This window comes from Drosophila rhopaloa, unplaced genomic scaffold (genome assembly GCF_018152115.1).
Source record: "Drosophila rhopaloa isolate 14029-0021.01 unplaced genomic scaffold, ASM1815211v1 contig_3, whole genome shotgun sequence".
NCBI classification, from domain to species: domain Eukaryota; kingdom Metazoa; phylum Arthropoda; class Insecta; order Diptera; family Drosophilidae; genus Drosophila; species Drosophila rhopaloa.
Genome location: NW_025335123.1, coordinates 21,882,418 through 21,887,232, shown reverse-complemented (window position 1 = coordinate 21,887,232; position 4,815 = coordinate 21,882,418).

Here is a 4,815-nt window from a genome sequence, read left to right as displayed (position 1 = left end):
TGTTTTGTTTGTTGGGTTGGTGAAAAAAATGTTGTGTTTGTTGTTTGGCCAAAAAAAAAAAATAAAGTTTTTGTTTGAAGCTGCGACGGCGACTGAGCAAACGTCTTTCGATGTTGAGAGCGCAAACAACACTAAACATTAAGTTCCAAGCAACCACAATTTCCCCGCTTCGAAGTCGGCGGCTCATATGGGAAATTCCCTCGCTCTTCTGGGGTATTTTCAAAATGCCGAAGGAAATTAGCGAATTCATTGCATACTTTTGGGTGCTGAATCAAAATAAGGATTGGGCTACGCTTAGGGTTTGGTTTTAAGCGCAAACTCATTGGCTTTTAATATTGCTAATATAATTACGAATATCTTGCACGTTTTTTTTTACGAATATAATTTAGAACAGGTATATTTTAATCAATATTATTTAGAATTTAATAGTCCCATTTGAAACTCTTTTAAAACTGTATTCTTATCTTAATTTACTTTGTACTTTTAGTAAGATTTCTAGATATTTAATTGACTATGAAACCTGTCTATATTTAAAAGCAATAATTCTTAAATTTTCCAATTTTGATTGACTACTTTTTTGGGTGCACTTGGAATAAAAAATAATTTTATACAACTGACTACACTATACAAAATTTGCCATGTCGAGTTTAAGCCTAAGCCAAGTTCGAATTTCTAAGAAAAGCTTCAAGTAAGCTGAGAAAATTCCCCAATACGAAAGGTAAAGTTCTCTTTTTCTCAAGACAAGTTCGAACTTCTCTCCACTCTCAGTAAAAATTCCCCCGGCAAATGAACTTTCTGACCAAGCCAACTTGGAGCTTGTCTTATTCGAAAACCAGAAATCTCCAAAGCACTGCTTGCTTCGAACTCAGTCCCAAAGACAAAATGGCGGCCGTTAAGATCAGCATAGAAAACGAAAAACAAGAAAAAACGATAAAAACAGAAAGACAGAAAAATACGTAAATGAGAAAAAGGTACAGAGCGAACGAAAAAAAACACGTTTTTCAGACTTAACGAGTTTTGTCGCAGTCGCTGTTCCAAAATCAACGTGCAACAGCAGCCAAAAAGGTAGAAAACGCGAGAGAAACGCGAATAACAACAACAGCAGCAACAAAAAATATTGTTATTGAGGTTGCCAAAGTGGGCTGCGCAAGGAGGGGGGCGTGGCAGTTGCGGGGGCAGATGCTGGTGGTGGGTTCCTATATAGTTGGTATATAAGCATGTATAGTATGCTCGTGATGCTGCAGACCTGGAGGCTGAGGTTGCTTCTTTATCATCATCTTCTCTTTTTTCGTAATTCTCCTTTTTTTTGGCTTTTGTTCATGGCCCATTAGCTTTTGTTTTGGGGGCCAGTTTCTCCAGGGCTCTTCGCGATTCTCGGGAGAAGCCTTGTTTATGTGGCACTCGGGGCAGTCAGGAGAATATTGCGCGCCAAAAGCCTCGAAAAAATCGAAAATCGAAGCCAAGCCAAGCGCGCCTTTAAAATGGAAGCTTATCATTAAACAAAAGACGCGAGATGGCCAAAAGCCGCTTAGGGACTGATCCCCCCCTCGCCCCCTTCGATCCCCTCTTTTTTATGGGTGCAGAGTGAGGAAAATATATCTCCATGAACTTATCATAAACTGGCTGTATTTTATATATGACACACTTCTTCGGTTGAAATCAGAATTTACACCTTTGAAGTTATGCTAATCCATTTGTGGATAAATATATTTTATTGATAAAAGTTAATAAGGTCTTGACCCCTTTTTAAAATGATTTTTGGGACTAGTACATACATAACTAAGAAAAAGTGTCTTAGAGAAATTACTATTATTTAGAGCAGATTTAATTAGCATTTAAAATGCCATTTATTTACAGATTAATTACAATACATCTTCACTATAGATCAGACTTTATTTTGACAAGCTTTTGCTTGTTGTATGCTTAAGCTGATTCTTCTTGTAGATTTCTCAGATATTTCTCCATATTATAGTTGTTATAAATGACTGAAAATCTTTGGCGAACACAGCTGACAATTGCGAATTCGGCTCAAACGTTGAAAATTATGATAATTTTTGTGTGTACTTGCTGGAGTCGTGCAGCAGCCGGCAACAAATTGTGGCAATTACATTGGCATTCCTTTGGCTCACACAAAAACACACACAAACACCTGCTGTTTTCTGGGTTGGCTAATTAAATTGAAATTCATTTGCCGCAGCTGCCGATTCGCCAAAATCACTTGTCGCCTTCGATTTCCCCCCAGCCAATGAAATCCAACATCAGTCACTTCTCCCCCGTCATAATAATTTGCAATTTTCCATGCTGCCAACCGCTAACGGCCAAAATCCATCAGCTCATTATGGCCAGTCCGAAATGGGCGCAGTGGGGGCGTGGCCGGTTGAAAATAGGAGGATAGGAAGGTCGCCTCCAGTCACCGCAACTCCGCAATAGTTGATCTACATTAGTCGGTTGCACAATCGCATCGGTTTCGCCTGGTTAGCAAGGCAGGTGGAGTTAGATCCGAGCAGTTGGCCCAGAATGGGGTGGTCAGTGGGTGCCCGGGGATAGACACCCAACGATCCACTCACGTACCCACTAAACATACCCCAAGAAGCAATGTTGCAAGCTCAAGTTTGGGCCAGGAAAAACCGTTCAAACTATAGGCCATAATTGGCTGGGATTTTCAAGTAATTTATAAGTAATTCTAACCAGAATTTTAAGCTATTCCTTCTTTATTTTGTATCCCCTAAAAAATACTCATGTATTTATTAAATATTTTTAAACTTAAGAAAGCAAGTAGTGAATGCACTTTATACCCATATATATTAAACTATGTTAACTGCAATTTAAGTGCAACTTTAATTCCTTTTCTCTCAACTTTTTTTCCTTGTTTTAAAATACCAGGCACGTTCTTTGTACTTGTTTCAATTTTAAAAACCATCTGCATTTTAGGACTAAAAAGTCCTTGCAGCTGAAATTGAAGCCCGAAAAAAAGGGCAGCTGTCTGTCTCAAGACTTGAAGATAAAACTGGACAAGTGATCGGATCGGGAAAGCAGGGGGATATAGGACTCGGTTATAGAACTTGGCTGCCAGCCAATTTATGTGCACAAATTAACAAGCGAAAAGAAAAGAAGACAGAGAGAAAAAAAACGGCAGCATAAAGGCAATCAAAAGGCTGCCACATAAATTTATGAGCTGCGTCAGAAGAAATCCCCGCTGAGGCCGAGAAAGCCGTCGAAAAAAGCAGGGGGTATCGGAGGATATCAGGCTTATAGACGCGTGCTGATCCATAAAAGGGGTATCAAGAGGTTCGAGGGGGTTTTTGAGAGGGGTTTTCAAAGGGGGGGGCAACGAGGGATCATCGCGCGCGCGCTCATAAAACTTGAAACCAGGAAAAGGAGCCAAAGCTGGCCAAACTGGTTCTAGTTGCGAGGGAAGGGGATTGGAGGGGGAGGAGGGAGCTACCTTCTTTGCCCCGCGAAAACAACAAGCAACCCAACATGTCCTGCTCCTCGGCTAAATTTAGCACGAGCTGGCCATCAAGCTCAGCTGGCTGAAAAGGGTTAAAGCCAAGTTAAGAGAAGAACTCCAGTTTTTTTGGACTTTGTACGCCACAGTTTGTTGTTTGCGCGCCATTTTCCAGCCGCAAAAAGAGATAACAAATAGTAAACAACAGCCACACAGCCAAATGCAATTGCAGTTGGCCATCTAAGTACCGCAGTACATGTGTGGAGTTTCATATGTATTGGCATATGCCCAAAGTTGGACATTGCCCACTGAGGGCAGTCACATCGTGGGGTTAGAAGAGGCAATCATAAATCATGATATAGGATTGGTAGAGAATCACAATTAGTAGGGGGATATAATATGATACGTAATTAATCTACGAATCGCGTTTTTATTTTTATAAGAATTCAATTCGATTTTATTCCTTCTAAATTTATTAAAATACAAATCAAAAATGGTTACCTTAGAACCCTAAAAGTCAGACTTGAAATATCTTATAAAAAATCGAGTTATTTATATAAAATGAATCATTAATTATAGGTATAAAAGAAAGGAATCTAGTAATGTTATAATTTTGTTTGCTATTGTATTTTATTTTTAGCTATAACTTTAGTTATTTTAAATATTTGGAAAGCCTTTTTAAGCAGTTTGAGAGTTGAATCAACAGATTTAATCACTCCTTTTTGCCAAACTCAGTGAACAGCCCTCTTAACAAAAAACTTGGCTCAAAGTCGTTTGGGCCTTGTTTGGCCAGTTGTTGTCGCCTTTTGGCCAGGCTCCACTCGATTCGAATTGGATTTTGTGAGTACTCGTACTCTTACTCGAACTCACATTGGATTTGTTTGTCCGCTTGCCTTTTATTTGTTTGTTTGGTTTCGTTTGGTTCGGTTTGGTTTGGTTTGGTTTGGTTCCTTCGTTTGTTTGTTTATTTGTTTTGGTCTGCTTTTGGCGCGTGTGCAACGCGGCCAACTGTACCAAGATCAACAGCAACATCAGCAGCAACAGCTACAACTGCAGCATATATTGCAGTGCTGCAATGTTGCTGCTGTGCAGGCAGCTTAATTGACACGGCAGCAACATCGTCAGCAGCGGCAGCAATTAATAATAGCAGCCGTCTCCCTTTCTCCGCTTTTCTCTGGGGACATTGCCGGCGTCGCCAGTCGCGACAAGCAGCATAAATTGCAGTTGCCGTTTACCAGCAACAGCAGCAACATCAGCCAACTGCAGCAACAACAGCAGCACCAGCAACTGCAACTGCAGCAGCAACATCAACAAGTCAATGGCAAATTTATGTTTGACTCGTGCTCAAGTCAACCACTAAAGACTTG